This window comes from Eleutherodactylus coqui, chromosome 9 (assembly GCF_035609145.1).
Source record: "Eleutherodactylus coqui strain aEleCoq1 chromosome 9, aEleCoq1.hap1, whole genome shotgun sequence".
Classification (NCBI taxonomy): Eukaryota; Metazoa; Chordata; class Amphibia; order Anura; family Eleutherodactylidae; genus Eleutherodactylus; species Eleutherodactylus coqui.
The window spans coordinates 4,323,059-4,339,015 of record NC_089845.1 but is presented as its reverse complement, the minus strand read 5'-3'; positions in this window follow the sequence as shown (position 1 = coordinate 4,339,015).

The following is a 15,957-nucleotide window of genomic DNA, read 5'->3' as shown; positions in this document are numbered from 1 at the left end:
ATAACATGTGTTCCTGTCCACTGGCGTTTTTTTTGCGTTGCGTTTGCGTTTTTAACATAGGAACTGTCAGTTGCATATGTGTCCCTATTTTTCTCCTAATGCACCCATGAATGTCAATGGAAATTAACGGAAAACGCCGCGAAAACGCCGCGAAAAACGCCGCGGAAAAAACGCGAGAAACGCGGCGAAAACGCTGCGTTTTTTTCCCGCGGAGAACGCAAACGCCAGTGGGTGCTCGCCCTAAGACACAATGCAGGCAACAATCTGACATGCTACCATTATGTAACCTTGCCTTCAACTATCTAAGGCCTACGACAAGCATGTTATGTATACCCTAAAACAACAATCCTTCTCATGAAATCCTTCTGACATTAGCGACACACATCAGATAAGATAAACTGAATCCTCAGCGCAGCATCTAGAAACATTAAACACAAGTTGCCACACACAGTAAATAGAAATCAAAAATTCTGTCAATGATTGCGGGTTAGCAGAGTCTTCAATGCTCATGTCCAGCAGTCTCAATTGTGATTTTCCACTAAATATTTGAGCCTCGCCTTTGATAGTGTCCCAGCGAATAATGTTTGTCTTAGTAAGCAGTCAACAGGCCTGTTTAGCTCCTGAAAAGTCACTCTAAGGGCGCCCACCCACTGGTGTTTGCGTTTTCCGCGGGAAAAAACGCAGCGTTTTCGCCGCGTTTCCCGCGATTTTTCCGCACGTTTTTCGCGGCGTTTTTCGCGGCGTTTTCGCGGCTTTTCCGTTAATTTCCATTGACATTCATGGGTGCATTAGGAGAAAAATAAGGACACATATGCAACTGACACTTCCTATGTTAAAAACGCAAATGCAACGCAAAAAAAACGCCAGTGGACAGGAACACATGTTATCTCTATGCCTGTGCAGGAAAAACGCAAAACGCAAAACGCAGGTAAAAAACGCCAGTGGGTGGGCGCCCTTAGTATGGTCACTTCTTATGAGGCTGGCCTCATTTAGGGCGAGCACCCACTGGCGTTTGCGTTCTCCGCGGGAAAAAAACGCAGCGTTTTCGCCGCGTTTCTCGCGGTTTTTGCCTGTGCAGGAAAAACGCAAAACGCAAAACGCAGGTAAAAAAACGCCAGTGGGTGCTCGCCCTTAAGACCTGAAGTGCATTTTCCCTGAAATGTCCCCCCTGGTTCCGGTCTAGTTGTGTAGCGCCTCTAGTTGACATGCAGTAGCTGCTCCTGAGATTTCTCAATGGTGTCTCTCCAATTCCAAGTTCTACTTGTCTTCAGCTGTCTTCTCTATAGCAGCCCCTTCTTCTGCCTCAAATTACACTCTGGTGCCTGCAGATCATTGCACCTAAATGTCCGACATGAAGCGCTCTCTAACTGCGGCTCTACAGCACCTGAATGGTCTGTACAGACCTCCACTCTCTCTTCACTGGTCACTAATGTTGTTCTGTTGTACCCTCCTCAGTGTGGCATCTACAGCTCTATTTATATGGATCCAGAATCTTCTGGACCTTTCTGGATGCGAGGAGACGTGATCCCTATTGCTCGCTGTGGAAGGTGCTGTTCTCTGGGTGGTGACATCACTGCTGCCTCATGGAGGTGACAGAGCTCTTTTTAACCCTTACTCCCCTCCTACTTGCAGCCCTAGCCGGGAGAGGGGGTGAGACTAAGTCCTTTCGGCCGAAACCGCTGCAACGAGCAGTGGGGAACCGCTGTATTGTAGAGGGGTGAAGGGAGCATTGTTGCCCCTCTACAAGAAGAAGACTGGATTCTTTACTATCATAGGCCAAATGCAAAGGTGAGGTCTAAGGTAGACAAGACAACTTCTTTAAAGTAAAAATTTATAGACTGAAATAAAACTTTGAAAAAGTATTCTAATGAACAGCCCAAAAATAATGAATATCTTGTATTGTGTTCATCTTAAATGTCACTTTTGCATTTAGCATTGATGATATTATATGGTAAAACAGTCCCAACTCTTTTTTCTTCATGTACTTTTTGTCTGGCTTTTGCAGAGAGCCAGGTGCTCGCAGCAATCAGCTATGTACATATAACAGTTTCACTTTAGGTTTCACACTAACCTATTTTATCTTTCATTTGTCCACCAAACATATTAATGGCTATTCTTCCTTGCTTCTATTCATTGGCCAAATCACCAGGTGACTCTAGGGAGAATGCCTTGCCATTTTAATGCACTATACTTTAAATGCAGTCAGTAGTCTATCAGACTTGGTTTTCTTTAACCTCATAGGCCCCCTTAAATAAATCTCAAGAGTGGCCTTTTCCTCTTCATTACAAAGTGACCTTTTGCTCTTTATTATAGTAAACCATCTACACATTCACTTATGATTCCTACTGAAAGCTTATTTTGACCAACATACAGTTGGAGATTCTTGCATTCAGTAAGTCTGGGAAGAATCAAAGGATGGCAGTAGGCAAACTGCTATGTTTCTGTGAAAATAGTCTCTTGAAAAAGGAAATGTCACACAAGAGTGTGAGAGGTAAACAGAGGAATATCTTTGGAGCAGCATGCTGGGACTGTGGAAACACTGTCTGCAAATGACTTTGATTCCCTGGTGTGATGAATCATGGAGTCGCAAATCCTTTTTAGCTAATTGCTATCAGCTTGTGAGATTTTTCCTTCCATGTTCAATATCAATTTTCAGGGCCATAGGAGATAGCACTTCTCCCCTGAGCATGCTGGCCACTTGCCGATAAAGCCTGCAGTTGCACCACTTTAAGTTTTAAAAAGAGATGTATCGTTTGTGTAGGTATTAGCAGTAAATGAGGGAAATGAGGAGGCAACTACTACACCATGCCTGAATCTGGTTCTGGCCAATTGTAGTCCCTTAACACAAATATATTAGATGTCTCACAAGCTTCTAGCCAGTTGTTGACCTAGCAAACTCATGTATAACAGATTAAGTAAAGCAATGCTAAGGTGAGTTTGAAGTGCTACATAATGATAGTTACATGCTGTTGACCGAACAGTAAAAGAGAGTGTTTTATTTAGGCAGACCATAAATGGAATGATTTGTCCACCCAAAATGCTTAGCTACTTTAAAAAATTACATCCTTATATTCTTTGAGTTTATAGATCGTGTATCCCTTGAATTAATAGATATACAGTATACACTATATTGCATAACATATACACCAGCAGCCTAATGTAGGTTAACTCTCCCATGTGCTGCAAAAACAGCTCTGAAATAGACTCCACAAGACATTCAAAGGTTTCCTGTACTATTTGGCGCCAAGGCATTAGCTGCAGGTCTTTTAAAGTGAAACCATCAGCTTGAACATGTTGCCCATGTTATAGCGCAGGAGTAGCTGAGCAGATGGATATATACTTTAATGGGGAAAGAGTTAGTATAACTTGTATTTTATTAATTTAAACTTTTGCTCATTCAGAATTGAACAGTCCGATGGGCGGAGCTATCATTGATTGACAGCTATTTGTGTATGAAGGTACATATAGAGAAGGCTGTCAATCACTGATAGGACCACCCACTGGACTGTTCAGCTCAGAATGAGCAGAGGTTCAAATGAATAAAACATGTTCTAATTAATCTTTCCCCCAAAATCTATATATCAGTCTGCTCTGCTCTTCCTGCTCTGTAACATGCTATCTCCAGTTTAGACAGCATGTTCGAGCTGACAGAGTCCATTTAAGTCCTTAAAGCTGCAAAGGGGTGCCTCCATGGATTGGCCTTGGTTTTACAGCACATTCCTCATACAGTACGCTCAACCAGATTGAGATCATGGCAACTTGGAACCTAAGTCAACACCTTCAACTCTTAGTCATGAAACTGAAATCATCCATGAATATCTTTTGTGCATGGCAGGACACATTCTGCATAAGTAAATCAATACATTTAGAAAATACCATTGCCATTAAGTGGTGCATGTGGTCTGCAAAAATATTCAAGTAGATGTGATGTGTCAAAGACACATCCACAAGAATTCCAAAACCCAAGGTTTCCAAGCAGGACATTGCCCAGACTATTGCACTGACTCTTCTCCTGTATACTAGTCTTCTTCCAATAATGCATCTTGGTGTGATCTCTTCTTAAGGGCTAATGCCCACAACCGGATTTCTGCTGCGTTTGACGAGGCTAAAATCTGCAGCGTTGTCCCGTAGCTATTAGGTTCTGTTGAACCTAATAGCTCAATGTTCATGCTGCGGAATTCCACCGCGGAATTCTGCAGCGTGAAATAAACCACGGCATGCTCTATTTGCTGTGGGAATACGTGTGGCCAGCTTACATTGTAGTCAATAGAAGCCGGCTGAATGTCATTCAGCTGAGAGCTGCCCCCGAGCCAATCAGAGGCAGCACTCACACACCCATTCATGAATTCATGAATGGGTGTGAGTGAGACCTGCCTCTGATTAGCTCAACGCTGAGCCAATCAGGGGCAGGTCTGACTCACACCCCCTTCACACCCACTGCAGGCCGGCTGCGCTGAACTCCGTCTGCCGGGACAAGGTGAGTATATATATATTTTTTATTTTTACACATTTCTGGATGAATTGCAGGGAAGGGCTTATATATTTAAGCCCTTCCCGACAATTCATCCTGCGATCGCCGGCAGCCCATTGCTTTTAATGGAGCTGGCTCCATTGAATTCAATGGGCTAACATCGTTCTGCCGGGACAAGGTGAGTATATATTTTTTTTATTTTTACACATTTCTGGATGAATTGCAGAGAAGGGCTTATATATTTAAGCCCTTCCCGACAATTCATCCCGCGATCGCCGGCAGCCCATTGCTATCTATGGAGCCGGCTGTATTGCCGGCTCCATTGAATTCAATGGGCTAACATCGTTCTTCTCTGCCACAGCTGTTACAGCTGTGGCAGAGGAGAACGATCTTTACGCTGACAGGGGGGGGGGTCTCACTCTTGCCACTATTGTGGCTTAATAGTGGGACCTGGGAACTTGAGATGCAGCCCAACATGTAGCCCCTCGCCTGCCCTATCCGTTTCTGTGTCGTTCCCATTACTTTCTTGAATTGCCCAGATTTTCACAAATGAAAACCTTAGCGAGCATCGGCGATATACAAAAGTGCTCGAGTCGCCCATTGCCTTCAATGGGGTTCGTTACTCGAAACGAACTCTCGAGCATCACTGAAAGTTCGACTCGAGTAACGAGCACCCGAGCATTTTGGTGCTCGCTCATCTCTAATTTTTACTTTTGGAGAGAAGAAGAGGAAGTAAGAGAAAACAGGGTGAAAATAGGAAAAGGACAGTAGCAGCAGCAACACTGGGGAAGGAGAAGGGGAAGTAGAAGGAGGAGAGGGAAACATGGTGGGAGTTGAGAACTTAATCATTGAGGGCAGACTGTGCTCCTCAGAAACATTAGAGCTATAAGGAGCAAGATAAGGCTGACTCTTTGCCCTCTGGCCCAGATAGGCTGTCTAAGGCAGCAGGTGATGGTTGTTCATGTTGCTGTTCATACATGTTGTGTGAAAGTTGTTTACTTTCTTACCTTGTTTCAAACGCTTACCGCAGATCTTACAGATGACCACTGTTATGTCATCATGTGCCATTTCAAACAATGCCAAGGCTGCAGAGACCTGTGATCAGACCTAGCTGTGGGCCTGATGTTGCTGCTGATGCTAGTAGTAGCTGATGGTGGTGGTATGTCTACAATGTCCACCTCTTACTCCTCCCCTTCAAGCTGCAATGATGACACTCCTTGCCTTCACGTGGCATGGCTTGATAGATTGCTTCTCAGATTGTGGCATAATGTAATACTTTTTTATTTTTCCATCGACATAGTTGTGTGAGGGCTTATTTTGTGCAGTACATCCTGTAGTTTCCGTTGGTACCATTTTGGAATAGATATGGCTTTTTGTATTTTTTAATTCCATTTCTGACAGGTTGACCAAAAAAGGTACAACTCTGGCGTTCTTTCTTTTTTTTCGGACGACCTTCACCACGCGGGGTAAGTTTTGCATTACTTTGATAAATCAGACTTTTATGGGCACAGCGATACCAAATATGTATTTTTGTTTTATTATTTAGATTATTTTATTATAAATATGGCAAAAGGGTTCCTTTTAAAAAAACTTTTACTACTTTTTATTTTCATTAATAATTAGTAAAACTTTTTAAACTTATTTTTACTTTGTTCCTTAGTCTCTAGAAGGAACAAGAATATGCGATGCTTTGATCGCTCCTGTGATCTGACAGGCATTTTATCAAACCATGCCCCAGGCACAGCTTGATAGGCATTCAGCTATGACAGAACTGGGGCCTTTCAGAAGGCCCCCGGCTACCATGACACCTGCACGACAACCTTCAATCTCATTGCGGGGGGGCCGTATGGGACTCCCAAACATCAGTCGGGGGATTTAAATGGCGCTGTCAGACTTGACATCGGCATGTAAAGCGTAAACAGCTCCGATGAGCCCCATGGGATGAATGGAGCATGATCATCCCGCGATCATCCTCCATACATATATAAAACATGCAGGATGTAACTGTACATCCTATAGCGTTAAGGGGTTAAAAAAGTTGGGTCAGAGTGCACACTGGTGGAGAAAAAATGAAGGGACCTGGGGGGTGAGCGGTGGAGAAACATAGGTAAAATGTCTGAAATTGAATAAAATCATGGAACAAAAATTGTATATATTTAAAAAGTTGTATTATATAAAAAATGAATTAATTTTTAAATAATGAGAGAAAAAAATAAAATAAAATGAGAAAAAAATGTCTTTGATAATTGAATGCTGATAAATTAATATGAGAAAAATAGAAATAGAACTCACCAATTGGAGAGCTGGAGGTAACACAGTTCCAAATGTTTGTGGAAATCCCAGAAGTTCTAAAAAAGGATACAACGGGCTGAGGATTGCATGGATAGGACAAGATATGTCAGCGGGGAGCTTTAGTTCATGGGCGGGAAATAGATGAGTCAGCGGATGGAAACTATTAAGGAAACTTACTGAAGTTAACAAAAAGGGGGGGGGATTAGGTTGTGGATCTGTAAGGTGTGTATTGCTGGTGGATGCATAGGATGAGTACCTGTAAGCAGGTTGACTGCGTTGAGAGAAGTGCTTCAGTGCAGGAAATCAGAGATTCAAATACCTGAAAAAAGCAGGACATTCAAATCCCTGTTCATTGATTGACCAAGCTGAGGACGGGCGGGGTTAGGACATTGTGAAATCCCATGGGAAATGAGCAGGAGATTTAAGTGTGATGAGATTTCTACTGATAGGTTGAAGAGGGGGCGGGGTTGCGAAAAATTTGAATTGAAAGTTAGCAGAAAGTGAAAGAAGGGGAAGGGTAATGAAGGCTTGTACATCTGCAGGGAGTGCCCGACAACTTCAAAGTTCGCTAATGGGTTGAGAGGGAATGGGAAATTGGGAGGATGCATGTCAGCAGGAGGTGAATAGTGGTAGGGCAGAACAGGGCCACGGGAGTGTGTCAGGACCCAGTGGGAGGCTAGAGGAAACAAAATTGAAAGTGGCAGGTGAACAGGTTGGAATGTCGATGGGAGGGGACCAGATAATGTGATGGGGTGGGCTGGTGAAATGCTTGTAAATAGAAAGGGACTGGGTGGGAGATTCAAATTTTACCAATAGTAACATGGCACAAGATGTACACTGGACTGTATGGTCAATCATGCAGCACATTATAAAGGGGGATCTTCTTTAACCCCTTAAGGACATGGCCTATTTTAGCGTTGAGGACCAAGTGATTTTTTGGTATTTTTCCATCTCCATTTTTCAAAAGCCACAACTTTTTTATTTTTCCGTGGACGCGGCCGTATAAGGGCTTGTTTTTTGCGTGGCGAGCTGTAGTTTTTATCGGTGCCACTTTTGGGTACATAGACTATATCGTAAAACTTTTTTTTTTTTTTTATGATAACAGGGAGAGAAAACGCATCAATTCTGCCATAGATTTTTTTTTTTTTTTTTACAGCGTTAATCATGCAGCATAAATGACACACTACATTTTTTCTGCAGGTCGGTACGGTTACAACGAGACCAAAATTGTTATTTTTTTTTAGGTTTTTACACTTTTTTGCAATAAACCCCCCTTTTTTTTGGAAATCTTTTTTTTTTCCTCTATAGCTGCATTCAAAGTCCTGTAACTTTTTTGGTTTTTTTATGTACGGAGCTCTATGAGGGCTTATTTTTGCGAGACAAGCTGTAGTTTTTATTGGTATCATTTTGGGGAATGTACAGCTTTTTTGATCACTTTTATTGCATTTTCTTGGAGGCAAAATGCTAAAAATTAGCATTTTGCCTCTGTTGTTTAGCGTTTATTTAAACGCTTTTTGACGTACAAAACAAAAAGCATGTTCAACTTTTTGTACACGTCGTTATGGACGCATCAATACCCAATATGTGGGGTTTTAATTTTTTTCCCATTTTTTTATGCTAATATTAGAAAAAGCATAAAAACGGCAGTTTTTTACATTTTTTTTTACACTTTCTTTTTTTTACATTTTTATTTTCTTTTTTTTACACTATTTGAGTCCCTCTGAGGGACTTGCAGCACTGTGCCTATGATCGCTGTCATAAGGCATGGCAGAGCTACTACTTATCGCTTATACAACGATTATAGGCATAGGCAATACAGGACACCAGTGTCTGGCGTCCTGTTGCCATGGTGACAGACCGGGCTCTCGCGATGACATTGCGAGTTCCGGCTGGAGACACAGAGGGAGCGCGATCCCTCTGTGAACTCTTTCCCTGCCGCGATCTACTTAGATCGCGGCAGGGAAGGGGTTAACAGCGGGGGGGGCGCATCTCCGATGCCCCCCCGCTGTTGCAGCAGGATGCTGGCTGTGACTGACAGCCGGCTCCCGCTGTGGGATAGCGCGGGATCTTATGTGATCTCGCGCTATCCCCAGGACGTACCGGTACGTCCTTTTTGCGGGAAGTACCAGGCTCCCAGGACATACCGGTACGTCCTAGGGCGGGAAGGGGTTAAAGGGCCAGTCCGGTGTTTGTTTTTTTTATTCATTATTTCGCTATACTCCCAGTATATATAAGTGTACTAGTACTAGCTTACTGAGTTATTCCTTTATATCTGAAGCTCCTACCGTCTTTCTTCTCAAATGGTAATGTGATCTCAATTCTGACTAGCTCCAATTACTAAAGGTTATGGTAGCTGAAAATAATCAATTTCTTAGTCTGAGTGATGCTGTTACATGGACCCTACCGCAGAGACTGCATAGAGGGGGACACAGACATCCCTGTCAAAATTACTGATGATAATCACAAAGCTCCTGTCACACAGCTATAATGGAGTAGATCACAGCTCAGCCTCCTGACTGTATACTTATGGTCTGCAGCTTATTTGGGGGAATATAGAGGGTACCGATAATTAAACTGTTCTCCAGCAGGCAGAAATGGTATAGCATTTAGCTAATGTTGCATTCATGCATCATGGGATTGATGTGAAAGTGAAACAAACAATTCTTACCATTAAGATGGTGCAGACTTGGGGCTGCACCGTATGGAAGTGCATGCAGTATTTACAGAAGAGACCTCCAGAGTGTGACAGACAGGGGAGGGGGGCAGTGATAGAAAAATGTCTTTTCAACAGAGTGGCCCTGTAGAAAGAATCTAAATTTTAAAAAACACACTTCATTTAACTGCAAAGTTAAATTAATTTAAATAAGCATATAGCAAAATTGTAGATTTTACAGTATTACAGTATTTCATATATACTTCATTTGTGCATTAATTATAGCAAAATTACCATCTAGGTTGCTACAAGTTAATATACTGAAGCAATTTTTTATACAAATGTTTTTAACTTTTTTCTTTAGTATTACTGGAGAGGCATACTCCATCGTTCCTACCAGGAGCAAACACCCATGTCTATTCTGATGCCAACAGAGAATGCAATGCTGTGATTTATCAGCAGAATTCTAAAAACACAATTTGGAAGACGAATAGGGAATTAAAATAACCAAATGACCTTTACAACCAGAAACACTTTTTCATATTAACCAATTGCTATACAAATGATTTATCCAAATGTGACAATAATCTTCTTAAAAAGCCATTTTATATTAATCTGCCCCTGGTTTATTTTGTTACCTCGTTTCACACCTGCCTGCCTCCAAGCATACAAAACAGAAGAGAAATTCACTGAATGTAGAAAATAATATCTAAGGCTTCATTCTTTTTATATTTCGGAAATTGATCAGATGATTATTCTGTAAATGTAGCAATTTTATTGTGGGACTCCAATGGAGCTTTACTTTAATACCTTTGAACTACAATCCTGCAGTCACATGGACACAAATTAAATCCCAAAACATCATTTCAATGAGGCAGTGTTAAACAAATACCCATAAAAGCTGGGAATGCGTAAAGCTTTAGTGGATTCAGCACAGTCTGGTCTCTCGGAATTAAATAAGAGTCAGGATGCAGTTTCTAAGCAGAGACACATAGTCCTTTTAACAAGCTTAGCTGTATGGTATTCAGCCCTGGTTTATGCATATTATACATTGCATATATCTGCTCACATTGAACAAAAGCCAGAAGTGCAATAGAAATCTAACCTCTTTACCTTGATATCTGTAGATTTGTTAGATATCCGATAGTTGCGTTCATAATGAGCCAATCAAGTCAAGCAACGTACTTGGTATCACATTTGAAGGCTTAATTTTAATAGTGGAATAACAGACTACCTTACGGAGCACAAAGGACCCTCTGCCACATAAGAAGACACATGTTATAAATAATATATAGTAGGTCAGGGTACCTGTTGCAGATTTTGCATCGGGGCCTAGGAGCTTCATGTTGCACCTCTACGGTCAGGACTCCACTCTATGCGTTGGAGAGCTACCAGCGAGTAGTGGCTCTCACTCAGATATATGAATGACTGCCATGTAATAATATATTTTGCCTGAAATGGTTACTGGAATGAAAATTATCAGCCAACAGGAAACTGTTAATTTTGATGGTTTAAGAAGTTCTCAAGAGCAATTCTCATCATAAAGAGCTCCTCTTTGGTGAAACAACTCTTTTAAGACTTGTGCTAGTCTGTGTGTTCTTCCAGCTATTTGTTGATGTAAAACTCCTCCTGTACTATTATACTGCTTGAGCAGAAGTGGAAAGAGGGTGCATCTACTTTATCACATATACCTAAGCCATTCTATTTCCTACCCATTCAATGTCATTTTAAAGGCTTTGTAAAAACTTTTTTAAATTAATTTTGGCACCTAGATCATGGCTATGTGGGCAGTCACTGAGCGAATGGAAAATGTTTGCCTGTAGAACAGAAACTGCTTTAAAAATACCACAACAAGCCCTGGCAAAACCATAGAAGTTTCTTGCTAATAACTGAGCATAAATTCAGTAGGAGATGACAGATTACTTCATATACCATGCAAGCAAGCTCAGACAATAGCTTTAGCCATGACTGATTGCCTTGCTGTAACCCACTTTATGTTAAATGCATTCTTGCTGTTCAATTCCACAACTGTAATTTTATTCTTCTGCATCACTTGGCTCTCTATGGACTAACCAGGTTCCTTCAGTAATGATTTCTTTTCTATTGTATTGTTTTCTGCATAATCAGGTTGGTAGGTAGGGGTTTAGGTGACACGGCCATCTGTCAAGTTCATTTGCTCTGAAAATACAAGAAATAATGGCATCTACAACTCGGGGCTATCGGTTATGAAAGGAGAATATCAGTTTTAACCTTGCTCCATATTCTCATCTTTTTAAATTATGATTTGACCAGCACACTGCAGTATTGGGCATATGGATCCCCTGATGTGGACATGTTAAAATAAACAGGATCAACATCTATCAAATGTCCACAAGCGCAGCAATTTATGCAAGTAATCCAATTAAGGAGAAACGTTTAACACTGTTACAAAAATATGCCTGTCATGAAAAGAAAAAGAGGCAGCAGGAAAAAGCTTCATCTATAAAAGATTTTCTTTTCCCATTTCCCTCCTTAGCATTGGACAGAGCAATATTTTAGATAAGTGTAAATTTAGTTATGATTTTGTACACATGCACCGTATCACATACTGTATTTCTTGTGTATAGATTTTTAATAAAGGTTTATAATAAAAAAAAATAAAAAATTGCTGTTATTGAAGTAAGGTAAACAACCACAGATACAACTGCTATCTCTAACAACACAAATGGGTGAAGCAAAAACAGATCTATTATGACTACAGTATTAAGCTAGATTCCTACCAAAATTTCCTATTCTACTATATACATATGATATACACATAGATTTTACATGAGATGTGAGCGTATTGCACATTTGGATGTCCCAGATTCGGGATCTAAATGCTCAGCTTGCAACACTAAAAACCATTGACAACCTCAAAAGGAGTTTGCTGCTCACTGAGGTGACACTTGCTAGGGCAGATGTGGGGGTGGATGGTAGCATGGGAGTGCAGGATGATAAACTATCTAGCTGGGTGTCAGTTAGAAGGGTGGGTAGAGTATAGAGATCCAGTGAGGCTCGTCCTAAACTGGCATACCCCCAACAAATTTTCAAAGTTTGCAGATGAGGGGAATGCCATTACAAGATTAGCACTGCTGCAGCATGATGTGCACTCCACACCACCAGGGGAATGGCCACTCCAGTAAGAAGGGAAATTGGAGTGCAGGGCAGGCTAAACAGGTCCTGGTAGTGGGACACTTAATTATTAGGGGGGCAGACAGGGAAATATGCCACAAATATCGGGATCGTAGTTGTGTGTTTTCTTCCTAGTGCTCCAGTTTGACACATCACAGATTGGGGAGTTGACAGATTACTGGGAGGGGCTGGTGAGGACCCAGCAGTCATGGAAGGTCCTTAAGAATGATTTTAGGAAATTAGGATGCAAGTTTAGTGCAAGGACCTCCAAAGTAGCATTTTCTAAAATACTACCTGTACCACATGCCACACCAGAAAGATAGTGGGGGACTAGGGAAATAAACAAGTGGTTCATGAATTGGGCTGACTTTGCTGTTGGCATTAGGTTCTGCTGTAGGGATGGGCTGCATCTCAATGGGGAGGGTGCAGCTGTGCTGGGGGTAGAAAGTAGTGTCCCACAATAACATCCTGGTCCCCTCCATAAATGTCATACATGTATTGTCTTATGTGGATGCACAGTGCAAAGCTGTCATGTCATTTTCTATATGTGTGTTGCACAGCTGCAGCATCTGAGGGGTTAACTCCCATAAAATCATTGCCTGTCAGCTCTGCTGCTGAATGTATCTATCCTACTGTGTCATGTGGTACAAGTGAGGTAATAAAAGTGAGTGTCTGAGAGCGGGAAAGGTTGTTGATGATCATCCCTCTACCCATGCTGTTGGAGGACTCATAGTGATGCAGGAAAGCACCGTTAGCTTCCCTGCATTGAAAATGGAGAAGAAGGAAAGGCTCCCTTTGCAGAAGCTGAGGATCTTCCCTCTTCTCCGATCTGTTGGAGAAACCGCAGGGGCACAGGGAGACACCTCTGGTTTCCTTGTGTCTAATATGGAGGAGAAGGAGAGACATGTGGAATGCATAGAATAATGAGTGAGTTACTAAATTTCCTAGTGGGAGCAACCCCCAAATAATTCTGTATATAGCGACGCACCATACCAGGTACCTATTCACATCACAGGCATTTGTCCTTTGCAGCCGTTCATAATTATTAGGATCACCGCATAGAGGTAATTAATTATGACACTCATGGGGATGTTGTGCGGAGTGCATCTAGGCTAAGCCGTCTTCTTGAGTGATTTTGTCTGCCAGAGTGATTGTGGAGTGACCCCTACCCTTTACCTCCTCTGGAGAACTCCCAAATTCCAGGACCGGTGACATATAGATAACGTGGACTATAGTGCTGTATTGTTCCTGTGTATCCTTCCTACCTCTGAGCTAAAGCCTGTAACTACTACAATTGAATTATACCTGTAATTACCTGTTCATTCAAGTTTAATGCAAGTAAAGTTATACCGGGCCTTAACCATTCCTGAGGACCCCAGGTACTACACAGAAGTCTCTGTGTAATTACACTGCCACATTGATTAATGTTGTGTGTTGGAATGGTGGCGTTACAACGTGATATCTACTACAACCCCCCTCAACCCCTTTATTGGCACTCCCAGCCAAAGGAGTGTTGAAGCTCGGCCGGCAATGTACATTGGCCTTGGTAGCATGTCATCCCTCCAGGACCAGAGCATGGTAAGTGCCACCGTGACATGTCAGCACTTAACCCTCCCAGTTTTCACGTTAGCCAAGTGCTCAGGGTCACCTCTCTGAGGTGTTGCAAGCAGATGGCTAGAAGGTTGGAAGAGAGTTTAAACTAGGGACTAGGAGAGGAGGGGGGTCAACCAGAGAATTAAGAGGGGAAGATAGTGTCGACAGAGATCTGGGACTAAGTAATGGAAATGGGGTTGGAGTGGTGGGATGGTTTAGAACTGACAGAACAGTAAAAGAAATAGACTTAAAATAAAGAATACCCAAAACTTTCTAAACTATATGTAGATCATTGCTAGAAGTCTGACCAATAAGGTTGATAAACTGGAAGTAATTATGTTTGAGAAAAACTGTGACATAGCCAGAATAACAAAGAACTGGTTGGATGAAAGCTGTGACTGGGTGGTGAACTTACAGGGTTTTAGTTTGCTTAGAAGGAATATAAAATGACATAAAAGGGGAGGGGCTTTGTCTTTGTGTAAAGTCCTGTTTAAAGCCCACACTACAGAAAAATATATGCGAGGGAGAGAAACACATGGAGTCTCTATGGGTAGAACATGGAGGGGAAAAACAATAATAAAATCCTCATAGAGATTTTCTATAGACAACCATACAACAGTAGCTACTGAAAATCTACAGCATTACTAAGACAAATAGATGAAGAGTCAACCCACAGTGAGGTAATTATTATAGGGGAACTTCAACTATCCAGATATAAACTGGGAAACTGAAACCTGCATATCTCGTAAAAGTAACAAGCTTTTGTCAATAACTAAAGTCAATTACCTTTCCCAACTTGTGCAGGACCTGACTAAAGGAGCGGCCATGTTGGACTTAATAGTAACTAATAGACCTAACTGAATAACAGGGTTGTAGGTTAGGGACACCTGGGAAAAAGTGACCGTAATATAATACATTTCAACTTGTCTTTCAATAGGATGTCTTATCAGGGAGCTACAAAAGTACTATACTCTTGGAAGGCAAGGTTCAGTCAACTTAGAGATGTCAATAACATTATTGACTGGGACAATGACCTCAGAAATAAGAGTACGGACAATAAATGGGACATAAAAAAAAAAAAAGTAATCACTTTCAGCGGTTCATACATTACAGGAATAAAAGCATTGGGATTAGGAGAAAACTAATGTGACTCGATTAAGATGTAAAAGCGTCAATAAACAAAACAAAAAAAGAAAGCTTTTAAACTACTAAAACAAGAAGGCAGTGAAGAAGCATTAAAAAGCTGTAAAAAAAAAAAAAAAAAATGTAAAAATCAAATAAAAGCAACAAATTACCGGATCCCAATGACATACACCTCTGGGTTCTAAGTTAATTAAATAATGTGATTTAAGGACTTTATAGTGATACAGGCTGTTCCACTGGATTTGTGCACAGTGAATGTGTTGCCAATATTCAAAAAGGGGTCAAAAAGCGAACTTGGAAACTTTAAGGCCCATTCACAGGCAAAGATAGTCTTTCAAATGACTGAAAGTTTTAGCAATCGTTTTGCAAAAAGTACTAATGGGCACTAATGCCCATTAGTACTTTATCAGCTGGTAAGTCTAATTTCTATTGTGGGTGAAATGTTTAAAGGGTTTTTAAGAGATGCTATAGTTTAATACCTCAATTAAAATAACTGTACACCTACATCTCAGCATAGGTTTATGAGGGGGTGCTCCTGTCAAACTAGTCTAATTAGCTTCTTCGAGGAGATAAGTTTTAGAATAGACTGGGGAGAGTCGTTGGATCTTGTATATCTTCATTTTTCTAAAGCTTTTCATACTATGTGACATAA